Source organism: Arachis duranensis, chromosome 1 (assembly GCF_000817695.3).
Source record: "Arachis duranensis cultivar V14167 chromosome 1, aradu.V14167.gnm2.J7QH, whole genome shotgun sequence".
Taxonomy (NCBI): domain Eukaryota; kingdom Viridiplantae; phylum Streptophyta; class Magnoliopsida; order Fabales; family Fabaceae; genus Arachis; species Arachis duranensis.
The window spans coordinates 84,202,845-84,216,989 of record NC_029772.3 but is presented as its reverse complement, the minus strand read 5'-3'; the positions used below and the strand labels follow the sequence as shown (position 1 = coordinate 84,216,989).

Genomic DNA, 14,145 nt, shown 5'->3' with positions numbered 1-14,145 from the left:
AAGTCAATTCATCCACTTGACTTTCCTTTATTTAGTAAGGGTTAACTAAGTGGTAGCAATGAACAATTCTCATCACAATTGAGAAGGATAACTAGGATAGGACTTCTAATTTTCATACCTTGCCAAGAGCCTTTTATAGTTGTTAGTTTATTTTCTTTGCCATTTATATTTCTTGTCTAAAATTTTAAAAAACCCCAAATATAACTCACAACCAATAACAAGACACTTCATTACAATTCCTAGGGAGAACGACCCGAGGTCCAATACTTCGGTTTATAAATTTTAGGGGTTTGTACTAGTGACAAACAACTTTTTGTATGAAAGGATTATTGTTTGGTTTAGAAACTATACTTTACAACGAGATTTCATTAGTGAAATTCTAAACCGTCAAAAATCTAATCATCAGGCGCATGTCACGCGTACGCGTCGATGGTCTTTTCTGCGAGTCACACGGACGCGTCAGCCACGTGTACGCGTTGCTGAGCAAATCTTCAAATCACGCGTACACGTCAGTTACGCGCACGAGTCACCATGGATATCTCCAAATCACGCGCACGCGTCAGGCACGCGTACGTGTCGCTCCTCGCTGCCATATCCTTTTGTTCTTGTGCTGCAGAAACTCCATCATATCCAGCCGAATGCTACCTAAAATAAATAAAATTGCAAAAGATTCAAAGTAGCATCCATATTGGCTAAAAGATAATTAATTCTTTATTAAACTCAACAAATTAGATGCAAATTCACTAGGAAAAGATAGGAAAGATGCTCACGCATCACAACACCAAACTTAAACTGTTGCTTGTCCTCAAGCAACCAAAACTAATATAAGCTTAGGATGTGAATTTGCATGAGAATGAGAGTTCGATTAACCCCATGTCTCTTCTTATAGTGGGGTTTACAACTGCAATCCTGAATAGTTTTGGCATTTCACTTTATCCTTTGAAGTTCAGAATGATTGGCATCCATAAGAACTCAGAATTCAGATAGTGTTATTGATTCTCCTAGTTTAGTATGTTGATTCTTGAACACAGCTACTTTATGAGTCTTGGCCGTGACCCTAAGCATTTTGTTTTCTAGTATTACCACCGGATACATAAATGCCACAGACATATAACTAGGTGAACCTTTGAAGATTGTGACTCGGCTTTGCTAGAGTCCCCAGTTAGAGGTGCCCAGAGTTCTTAAGCACACTCTTTTTGATTTGGATCACAACTTTAACCGCTCAGTCTCAAGCTTTCCACTTGACACCTTCACGCCACAAGCACATGGTTAAGGACAACTTAATTTAGCTGCTTAGGCCAGGATTTTATTCCTTTGGGCCCTCTTATCCATTAATGCTCAAAGCATTGGATCTTTTTTACCCTTTGCCTTTTAATTTAAAGGGTTATTGGTTTTTTCTGCTTGTTTTTTTCTTTTCTTTTTTTTATTTAATTTTTTTTCGCAAGCTTTGTGTTTTTCACTACTATTTCTTGCTTCAAGAATCAATTTTATGATTTTTCAGACTATTAATAATATTTCTCTTCTTTCATCATTCTTTCAAGAGCTAACAATTTTAACATTCATAAACTTCACTATAAAAAATATGCATTGTTCATGTCATGCATTCAGAATTATAGAAAATACCATCACATTTAAGTAAATAAGACTACTTTTAAAATTAACTCAATTTCTCATGCAATACATCACTTCTGTATTTTTTATTTGAATTCAAGCTCAGTGAGTAATACATGAGACATCTTTTCAGAATTAAAGCAATTAAGGGAAAACTAAACTAGACCTAGGATTCTCACTAATAAAGGATCATGCAACAAACAACGCAAAATAGCAGAAAACTGGAACATAACATAGAAAGAGGGGAGGAATAAAAAATATGAAAGGAACTCAACCACCTTAGTTATCCTAGCGGTCACTTTATTCTTCAGGTTGTGCTCCTCCGTGAAGATGATTCGCCTCTCTTTTAGTGCCATAGGAATAAACAGAAAACCTTTAAGCGAAGCGTCAACACCAAACTTAATGGTTTGCTTGTCCTCAAGCAAAGAAGAACTGAAAATAGAAAGAGACAAATATTATGATGAAAGAAAAAGAAAAGGATAAAAGAACAAGAGAGAATTAGGATTGGGAGAGGGAAAAGAAAATTGAATCTTGGGCGGCAAACTAGTGGAGTTGTACGGCGCAGGCGACGCGTACGCCTGTAGCACGCGTACGCGTGGGTCACGGAATTTTCTTAATGATGCGTAAGCGTTAGGCACGCGTCCGTGTGCCCTGGGTTTTGCGCGATTCACGCGAAGGCAGCTGCGCGTACGCACAACTCTCTGTTCGCGTGGCTAGGGAACCAATATTGGCATACGACGCGTTCGCGTCATGCACGCGCACGCGTGGATGGCCGTTTCGTCAAATAACGCGTAGGCATCAGGGACGCGTATGCGTGGTCAATTTTGTATGTCTAGCACACTTTCAGCCCCAAACAAGCACAACTCTCTGTCCAAACACTTATTTACGTCGATTTTTAAGGTCACGCGTACGCGTCACTAACGCATACGCGTGGAGTGCCAAAATCATGAATGACGCGCACGCGTAGGGTACGCGTACGCGTGGGCTTGTTTGTGCGAAAGGAGTCATTCCTGCGCCACTCCCACGCATCTCTCTGTCAAATTTTATTTTTCACGCACATGCATATGACGTGTACGCGTCAGCGATGCTTGCGCGTCGGGTGCTCTTCTTCTTCTTGATGCAGAAAACTTGATGCGGTATTTTACAACCCACAAACTAACCGGCAAGTGCACCGGGTCGTACCAAGTAATACCTTACGTGAGTAAGGGTCGATCCCACGAGGATTGATGGATTAAGCAACAATAGTGTTTGATAGGCTTAGTTAGACAAACAGAAAATAGTGTTTGGAAGTTCAAAAGCATTAACAATAAATTTAGAATATTAAAGATAGGCAGATAAATAAGTTGGGAATAAAATATTGAGAAGGCAGTTAAGGCTTCAGAGTTATCTATTTTTCCGGATTTACTTTTCTTACTAACTATTTTAATTATGTAGGATTTAATTTATGGCAAACTGTATGTGACTAGACCCTAATTCCTTATACCTTCCTAGTCTCCTCTAAAATTCATTAACTGCCAATTCCTTGGTCAATTAATTCCAATTAGAGGGTGATAATCAATTTCTAGTTTATATGCCACAAAAACTCTAATTACCTAAGAAATAAAAGGACTATATGTCATGTATCCTATTAAATTCAGATAATTAAAATTTAAGAAAATTTGTTTTCAAGCCGTTGTTCAAGTATAGAGCTTTTCCAAGTTATACAAGAACTTAATTAGAAAGAGGGTCATACTTCTGTTCCACCCAAATTCATAAAATAAAGAGCGAAAACAATTCTTAAATTATAAATCCATGCATAAATTAAAATAGAAAAAGCAATAAAATCAATCCATACAAATGGACATAGCTCCTAACCTTAACAGTGGAGGATTAGTTGCTCATGGAATGCGGAATGTAAATTTGTATAGAATTCCCTAATAGAATCCCCCTAATGGAATCTACCTAATAGAAGAGAAGTCTCCCCTTTTTATAACTAATCCTAATTAATTTAAAAATCTAATATTTAAAATTAAGATAATATCTTTTCCTATTTTAAAATCAAATTTGAATTTAAATCAGAATTAACTAACTACTCCGCGTCTTGTAACGTGGGGACCACTTGGTTTCACTAGATCTGTACCTAACTTGGGTGCTAAAATGGGGCCCAAAAATCACCCCAGCATTTTCTGCGTTTTCTGCACGTGGCGCATGTCACGCGTACGTGTCAGTCACGCGTACGCGTCGATGGTCTTTTCTGCGAGTCACGCGGACGCGTCGGTCACGCGTACACGTCGCTGAGCAAATCTTCAAATCACGCGTACGCGTCAGTCACGCGCACGCGTTGCCATGGATATCTCCAAATCAGGCGCACGCGTCAGGCACGCGTACGCATCGCTCCTCGCTACCATCTCCTTTTGTTCTTGTGCTGCAGAAACTCCATCATATCCAATCGAATGCTACCTAAAATAAATAAAATTGCAAAACTCAAAGTAGCATCCATCTTTGGCTAAAGGATAATTAATTCTTTATTAAACTCAACGAATTGGATGCAAATTCACTAGGAAAAGATAGGAAAGATGCTCACGCATCAGCTACTTTGTTTGATTACACAAGGAAAAAGCCATATGGCGATGATGTAGTTGATAAATTCTTGAACAATGTGGAAGCTAAGAAGGCCTTAGGGGTGAAGAATGAGTCACTTGTGTTTGAAGGATGCAGCGATGTGGTTGGCGTGTGTTACATGCTGATGTGATGAAGAGTGTGAGGTACATGGTAGAGGTTTTGGTGAGGAACACTAGGGTGTTGTTATATCAAGGTCAGCATGATATTCAGGATGGAGTGGTTCAGGTCGAGGCGTGGGTGAAGACGATGAAGTGGGAAGAGATTGAGGATTGTTTGAATGCAGAGAGGAAGATATGGAAGGTGAACGGAGAGCTTGTTGGCTATGTCCAACAATGGAAGTCACTCACTAATGTTGTGGTGTTGGGGGCAGGGCTTCTTTTACCTTCTGATCAACCTGTGACGTCTCAAGCAATGATTGAAGATTGGGTCCTTGAAAAATGTTTGTTTCAAAGTCTGCAACATCATGAAAATGAGTCAAGAAATTCATTGTGATTGAAGTATTGAATCATAAGTGTTGTAATTTCGTTAGCAGGAACTGAACAACTCTTGGTTTAGGGACAACTTCCACTTCTTTATGTACCAATAAAAAAGTTAACTTTGTGATTTAAATTACGTATTGGAAGTGAATTTCTTGTTGGCTTAGTTATTATTTATGCTTCTATAGTAGTCATTTTGCTGAAACAAATCACATTTTCATCCTTAACAACATCTGTAGAAACTGCATGAATATAATTATAAATGTGTGCAACTTATTGCAGCAAAGTTAATGCTCCATATTCTTTGATCGCTTTGGATTGTAACCGTTTATGTAGTAGCGCTATATATATTCAATTCATTTATCGTTTCATACAAAATTACAAACTTCCCAAGTACTGAATTGGGTTCACTACTTCCTGCAACATTTCTCAGAGATCTTTAGACACGCAATTTCATATTTTGTTCAGTGCTAAATTGAAAATATCAAAATTATTCTGCTTGATTGAACTTGTATAAAAGGAAAGTTAATAAACTAGTTAATGTTGTGACATGGATAGATAAGGATGATGGATGCCCATTTATGAGAAGCACATTTTCTCTATGCTGAAGGAAATAAATTCTTAGAATGAAGAAGTTTGAAACGTAAACTTTATGTGCCTATAAATACATGTACTAAGGCAAAGAGAAGATACACAGCAATACTAAAATCCTCTCTCTTCCTTTTTATTACTAAAAACATCTTTCTCTCTCTTTATTCTCTATGAATAGTTTCTCTCTCTCTTTCTTTTGTTCTTAATTATAAATATATGAATAATTTCTATTAAGCTAATTATATTAATATTAGAGTCTTCTATTTACACATCTTATATTTAGTATACCTTTAATTTATTTTACAACACGTTATCAGCACGAAACTCTAAAGAAATTTTAGGAAGACTTCAGGTAACAAATTTTTATTATGCGAATCTCTTTCATCTTGAATATAATGCTTTTGATATATCTGAAAATAATTATTTATCATGGATACTAGATGTTAAAATCCATCTTGATTCAATGGATCTTGGAGATACCATTAAGGCTGAAAATAATACATCCCAGAAGGATATAGCCAAAGCCATAATTTTCTTTCGTCGTCATCTTGACGTATGATTGAAAAATGAATATCCCACATTAAAAGATCCTGCAGATCTGTGGAAAGACCTTGAAGAAAGGTACAATCATCAAAAGAGGTGATACCTCCTCAAGCTCAATATGTTAGAGAAAACTTTATCGACCTTCCATGCCTCGAATGTACTCCTGCAATAGCAATCGAGAAAAAGGATTTAAAAGTTTTGTTTGAGCTAATTTCTTGTTTTCTTGTTGCTGAACGCAACAATGAGTTACTCTTAAGAAATCAGGAAGGGGCGCCCAGCTGGCGCCGCCCCATTTTCTGAAGTAAATGCGGCAAATTATAACCCCAAAACAGGTAAATGGCAAGATTTTGATAACAAGAAAAGTTATGGAAGGAAAAGAAATTATATTCATAAGAAAGGATCTCACCAGAAGTGGGATAAAGAAATAAACAATGGGCAAAGTAAATCAATTGAGGATAAATGCTTCCGTTGTAGCGGAAAGGGCCATTGGTCACGTACCTGTTGTACCCCAAGGCACCTAGTTGATCTTTATCAAGTATCCTTGAAAAAGGATGACAAAGGAAAGGAAACAAATTTTGTTTCAAATTATGAAAATTCCACCATTCATTATGATGTATCTAATTTCTTTGAGGATCCTGAAGGAAATATTGGCTATTTGATCAATGATGGAATAGTTTGATATATGTATGTGTTTGTTAAGTATTCATATGAATAATTTTACTGTGCATGTACTTCTACTCATTTTATTATTATTATTATCATTTGTTTTTGAAGAAAAATGGCAAGGACATATTCTAAAGATATTTGCCTTGCAAATAGTGCGAGTTCACACACTATTCTTAAAATTAATATATATTTTACCCATCTTGTGCCAAAAGATGAATATGTTAATACTATTATTGGCTCGGGCAATGTGATAGAAGGCTCCGGAAGAGCTATAATTTTGTTTCCTGGAGAAACAAAATTTATAATAAATAATGCACTATTATCTACCAAGTTCCTGAGGAACTTGTTGAGTTTCAAAGATATTCGCCGAAATAGATATCATGTTGAGACAATGAATGAGTGAAATCATGAGTATTTATGTATCACAACTCATGATTCAAATAAGAAGGTTATATTAGAAAAGTTACCCTCAATTTCATCTGGATTGTATTATACCAATATTAGTGCAATTAAATCACATGCCATTGTAAACCAGAAGTTTACTAGCCCAAATAAATTCATAACTTGGCATGATAGATTGGGTCATTCGGGAACAATCATGATAAAGAGAATTATTGAAAACTCTCATGGACATTCACTAAAGAACCAGAAGATTCTTAAATCTAGTGAATTTTGTTGTGCTGCATGTTCTCAAGAAAAGTTAATTTTAAGGCCATCACCAGTAAAGATTGAATTTGAGTCCCCTGGATTGCTAGAAAGGATTCAAGGTGATATATGTGGACCTATTCATTCACTATGTGGATCTTTTAGATATTTTATGGTCCTGATAGACGCATCTTCGAGATGGTCACATGTGTGCTTATTATCTTCTCGCAACCTGGCGTTTGCGAGATTACTGGCTCAAATTATTCGATTAAAAGCACAATTTCCAGAAAATCCAATCAAAGCAATTCGTCTTGATAATGCTGGTGAATTTACTTCCCAAACTTTTGATGCTTATTGTATGGCTAATGGAATAAGTGTTGAACATCCAGTAGCTTATGTTTACACACAAAATGGGTTAGTAGAATCACTTATTAAATGCCTCTAATTAATTGCTAGACCCTTACTTATGAGAACAAATCTCCCAACCTTGGTTTGGGAGCATGCTATTTTACATGCCGCAGCACTTATTCGTTTGAGGCCAACGAGTTATTATCAGTTCTCTCCTATGCAATTAGCTTTTGGCCAGCAGCCAAATGTTTCCCATTTAAGAATATTTGGGTGTGCGATATATGTTCCCATTGTACCACCTAACGCACCAAAATGGGACCGCAAAGAAAATTGGGGATATATGTTGGATATGATTCTCCCTCTATAGTGAAGTATCTTGAGATACAAACTGTAGATGTATTTAAAGCCCGGTTTGTGGATTGTCATTTTGATGAATCAAAATTTTCAACATTAGGGGGAGAGAATAAGCTTCTTGAAAAGGAACTTAATTAGAATGCATCATCGTTGATGCATTTAGATCCTCGATCAGGGCAATGTGAACTAGAAGTTCAAAAGATTATACATTTGCAAAGAATAACAAATGAATTGCCTGATGCATTTTTCGATATAAAGAGGATAACCAAATCTTATATACTAGCGAAAAATACCCCAATTTGAATTGATGTCCCAATAGGACAAGTAGCCACTGAAGCAAATTCACGCCAGAAGCGTGGCAGACCTGTTGGTTCCAAAGACAAAAATCCTCGGAAAAGAAAAGAGGTAAATACGATTCCTGTTGAAAAAGACATAGTAGAGACACTTACAGTTGTCCAAAATTCTGATATAATGTTAACGCCAGAAGACGTTCAGGTACCTGAAAATTGTGAAAATGACGAGATCTCGATAAATTATGTCTTTACAGGAGAGAAATGGGACCGAAATAAGACAATTGTCAATGAAATATTTGCATATAATGTGGCATTAAATATCATGCATGAAAGTAATGATCTTGAGCCAAGATCAGTCGAAGAATGTCGATAAAAGAATGATTGACCAAAATGGAAAGAAGCCATGAAGGCTGAATTAGACTCACTTGCAAAACGTGAAGTCTTCGGACTTATAGTCCGTACACCAGAAGATGTAAAACCTGTTGGATACAGGTAGGTATTTGTGAGAAAACGAAATGAGAAAAATGAAGTTTTGTGCTACAAAGCCCGACTTGTGGCACAAGGTTTCTCACAAAGGCCCGGTATAGATTATGAAGAAACGTATTCCCATGTAGTGGATACGATAACATTGCATTATTTGGTCAGTTTATCTGCATATCATAAACTGCATATGCATTTAATGGATGTGGTAATAGCCTATTTATATGGCTCATTAGATCGGGATATCTATATGAAAGTCCTTGAAGGACTAAAGATATCTAAACCATCCAATGAATATTCGCAAGGGTTATACTCAGTCAAATTGCAAAGATCTTTATATGATCTAAATCAATCTAGACGAATGTGGTATAATCGTCTTACTGAATATTTGGCCAAAAACGAATTCAAGAATGATGATATATGTCCGTGTGTTTTCATAAAGAAAACTGCATCTGGATTCATTATAATTGCTGTGTATGTTGATGATTTAAATATCATTGGGACTCTTGAAGAGATTCCAACAATTATAAAAACTCTAAAAGAAGAGTTTGAGATGAAAGATCTTGGAAGGACTAAATTTTGTCTTGGCCTGTAGATCGAGTATATAAAAAATGGGATCTTTATTCATTAAACAACATACACAGAGAAAATTTTGAAAAGATTTTATATGGATAAGTCACATCCATTAAGTACCCCAATGATCATAAGATCTTTGGATGTGGAAAAGGATCAATTTCGTCCTAAAGAAGAAAATGAAGATATCCTTGGTTCTGAAGTACCATATCTTAGTACAATTGGAGCGCTAATGTATCTTGCTACTAATACGCGACCTGACATATCATTCGCGGTGAATTTACTAGCAATATATAATTCCTTTCCAACCAGAAGTCATTGGAGTGGAATCAAACAAATTTTTTGATATCTTCATGGAACGGTTGATATGAGATTGTTTTATCCCTATGGATCCAAGTCACAATTAGTTGGTTATGCAGATGTTGGATACTTGTCTGATCCACATAAAGGGAGATCTCAAACAGGATATCTGTTCACATATGGTGGAACGGCTATATCTTGGAGGTCCACAAAACAGACGATTGCTGCAACATCTTCTCATCATGCCGAAATACTAGCGATTCATGAAGTAAGTCGCGAGTGTTTTTGGCTCAGGAGTTTGATCCAATATATTCTGTCATTATATGGACTGATTGATCATAAGATAGCTCCAACTGTCCTGTTTGAAGATAATACAGCGTGCATTGCTCAACTTAAAGGTGGATACATCAAAGGCGATAGAACAAAGCATATTTCTCCCAAATTCTTCTTCACTCATGATCTTCAAAATCAAGGGACAATTGATGTCCAACAGATCCGTTCAAGTGACAATCTAGCAGATTTATTAACAAAGTCACTCCCAAAATTCCTTTGAAAGATTGGTACATGAGATTGGGATGCGCCGATTTCGAGACATCAAATGATGTCGACAAGAAGGGAAGACTGTACTCTTTTTCCTTTAGTCAGGTTTTTTTCCCATTGGATTTTTCTTGACAAGGTTTTTAATAAGGCAGTCCCCATCACTAAAGGATATTGTACTCTTTTTCCTTCACTAAAGTTTTTTCCCACTGGGTTTTTCTTTATTAAGGTTTTAACGAGGCAATAATCCTAAATGGTCATCCAAGGGGGAGTGTTGTGACATGGATAGATAAGGATGATGGATGCCCATGCACATTTTCCCTATGCTGAAGGAAATAAATTCTTAGAATGAAGAAGTTTGAAACGTAAATTTTATGTGCCTATAAATACATGTACTAAGGCAAAGGGAAGATACACAGCAATAATAAAATCCTCTCTCTTCCTTTATATTACTAAAAACATCTTTCTCTCTCTTTATTCTGTATGAATAGTTTCTCTCTCTTTCTTTTGTTACTAATTATAAATATATGAATAATTTTTATTAAGCTAATTATATTAATATTAGAGTCTTCTATTTATACATCTTATATTTAGTATACCTTTAATTTATTTTACAACAGTTAATTTACATTATTTAATTTTTTAAGGTGTATTTGGTACTATATAAGTATATATAAATTGAAAATAAAGGGATACTTTAGCATAAAAATATATTTAGACACAAAGATATGTACAAATAAAAAACAATTTAGGACAAATTACTAATTAGCATTAAAATGACTCAATTTTTTGTATCATGGGATCTTAGAGAACCTACAACTGTAGAAAAATAGATTTTCTGTTTTAACACAAGTGTAATTTTTTTTTTTGAAATGTAACACAAGTGTAATTGAAAATTGCTTTATGCATTGGAAGAACAATACTTTTAGTGGTTGCTCACGGGATATGAGAATTCTTCTGAAGAGGGGCATAGAATGTCTAATAAATTGATGCCAAGTGTCATTAAGCATTTGAAAAAATATTAAAATAATTTAGAATTAAAAGTAAACGTTGCGACAGATACTTTCATTCTTTCAGTAATGATAAAGTTCATGGAGCTTTTTAGGATGGTGAAAGTATATTTGGGTGCTTAAAGGACCAAGGTAAATAATAGAATTAGAGATAATGTTGGGGTTCTCTAAAAAATACAGGTTTTTGAGCTTTTTATAATTTTATCTTATGAATCCAAATTTTTGGTGACGTGCACAACATTACAGCTTTACACGCACATTTTTGTGTGCTCAAATCAATGATGATTTTTATTTGTATGTGTTATTGAGTCTCAACAATTTTTATCACTTTTTTAAAGAAAGTCTTATTATAGTCTAATATTTTTTCAATAATTCAATTAAAAAATATAAGTATGCAAATTAATTACAGAGATATTTTATTCTTTTTAAAAGTTAAATTACAATCTTTAATATAACTAAATTTAAAATAAATTCTAATAAAATTATTTTAATCTTTTAACAGTTAATTTTTTTCATTTCTAATATAATCAAACAATTTTAATTAATTCTATAAGAATAATTTAATTTTGTTCATATTAAAAGATATTTTAGTACTCTAAATATAAACTACAAAAGTATTTTAGTTTTTTTAATTATATTTAAATTTTCAAATTCTAATACAATCAAATAGTATAGATTAATAATCTTACGATGATATTTTAATATTTTTTTCAAATTAATCTTCAAAGATTGTTTTATTCTCTTAAACATTAATCATATGAGTATTTTAGTTTTTTTAAAAATTTAAATTTATAATTCTTAGTATATATTAAACAAATTTCATTATAAAAGCGTATTTTAGCCATTTAATAAGATTAATCCTAAAAAAGTTAATTTAATCTTTTAAAAGTTTAGTATAAGATTATTTGAGTCTTTTTTATATATATAAAATTTATAGTTTCTAATACAATTATACAATATAAATGAATAATTTCGTTAATTTAGTCTTTTTAAAATTAATGTTAAAAAGTTTTTTAGTCTTTTAAAATAAATTCTACAAAAATTTTAGTTTTTATAATGAAATTCAAATACTAATTTTCAAATACAATTAAACATCCTTAGACTTGAAGGGTTAGTATTTTTCAAAATTAATACTAAAAATTTATTTTTGTTTAAGTTTTAAAGATGATATCTTAATCATTTAAATTAAACTAAAAAAGTATTTTAGTCTTGTAAAAATTAAAATCGAATTTTTCATTTCTAACCAAATAGTGTAAGACCCAATTATCAAGTAAAAATTAAAATTGAATTTTTCATTTCTAACAACATTTGTGTAATTTTCAACCCCAAATAAACCCAATTATCTAGAATAACAAATATAATAATACTAATATCTTTTTACTTATTAGTTTTAAAAAAATATATGAATAATATAAGTTGATATTTTTTTGGTAGGAAAACAATAATAAAAATTATTAATCAAGTTAATTGCATAATAAAAAAATACGGATAATTTTTTAACTAATAAAAAATAAAGTTACTATCTTTTCATGCTACAGTTTTTAAAAAAATAATAATAAATAAACTTTTAGTAAATTACACATCAAATATTATTATTTACATACTAAAAAAATATATATCATCAATTATTTTAAAATAAATTAATTTATATTCATATTAAATAATATTTATTTACGATTATAATTTAAATTCTTGTGCAAAGCACGGAAAATAAAACTAGTTTTATATTAAGAATATATATTTGGCTAATATATTTTTTATTAATTTTAAAAGGAGTAAAATTAAATTATGATCGATATATAGGTAACCTATTTAATAAATTAATTTTACTAAATATATGTTAATCTCAAAAAACCCACATTTTTCTTTCACTAAATTTATTACGCCTTAAAATTATTAGTATAATTGGGCCATTTTTTAATTTATTCATTATAATTTTACTAACTTAGAAGTCATTCATGCATATAAAAACATAGTGTAAGAAATCATCACAACCACAAAAATAGCATATTCTCTTTAGACCTTAAAGAGCCACTTTATACTTTCCCCATGATAGACAAATCCTTCTTTTTTTATTCAAGAACATCGAACAAATGATTTCTTTTTATTTCTTTTGGTCGAACAAATACATTCAATCATCAATTAATCTATAGAAAATGATAAAGGACACAACATACCAACCAAACAACAACCGGAAACAAACATAATCTACCAAATCCTCCATTTACATGCTCCTCATTGGCTCATTGCATTCAAAATTTAAAAAAAAAAAATCTTCAACCACTATCTTAGAAAGTAAACTTCCAAAGCATACCGTGCAATTTATGATCACAAGTCTTCATGTATGGTTGTAGCCAATCACAATGCTTTCTACAAAGGATGCAAAGCCATGAGACAATTTTAACCAATCAGTCTTTACGGGCAGCCTACTTTGCATGAAGTCTTTTATTAAGTCATTATATAAATAAATCATAAAATCCGTTACCAAGAGCAGGACGTCAGGATAGATCAAAATGTCAAAAGATGCTAATCTAAGCGGCCACAGATCCTGATGCAGCCTTCCTTTGTTCCAGAAGACTCGTAAGTGCACTGTCAATTTGAGCAAATACTTCCTCCTTGGAGACATTTCCGTTAATCTAAAAGCAACAAAATCATATGAGCATATTAGCTAGTGTTCATCCGAGTAATGATTGAGAGTCCTAATTTATCTTACTAATACTAAAATAAGTAAAATTCAAATATATATGTTATTTTTTGAAAACATAAAAAAGATAAAAATTAAACTTTCTTCATTTAGAAATTAAGAGGATAATTAAGATGACTAGGACTCTTAATCAGTTTTCATCTATATATTCCAATATCACTATATCAGAATGCACAAGAATATTCGAATGCATCATTATGTTAATGTTACTAATTATTTCACATATGCAGAAGTCAATATAGTTTTGTCTTCAGTCTCCTGAGAAGATATGCTATTCGGAGTTGCCTTTTTTTAGGAGAGATAGTAGCTCTGGCAGGAACTTCCGATTATAAGTTGTTTTGAACAGGATAAGTTAGTCCATAAGAAGATGACTGCCATTGAAGTATGGATACTCAATCTTATACTGTAGAGAG

The 14,145-nt window shown here is 33.0% G+C and overlaps 1 long non-coding RNA gene and 1 pseudogene across 1 annotated transcript; one reads left to right on the top strand and one right to left on the bottom strand.

The window, feature by feature from the left end:
• Nucleotides 1-4,704, top strand: part of LOC110280888 (serine carboxypeptidase-like 50) — a 28,196-nt pseudogene extending 23,492 nt beyond the window's left edge.
• Nucleotides 4,705-13,113: 8,409 nt separating this feature from the next.
• Nucleotides 13,114-14,139, bottom strand: LOC107492974 (uncharacterized). The gene is made up of 2 exons (XR_001592888.3): nt 13,514-14,139; nt 13,114-13,398 (listed from the first exon to the last, which is right to left on the bottom strand). It is a non-coding gene; the product is annotated as an uncharacterized LOC107492974 (long non-coding RNA).
• Between the last annotated feature and the right edge of the window lie 6 nt (nt 14,140-14,145).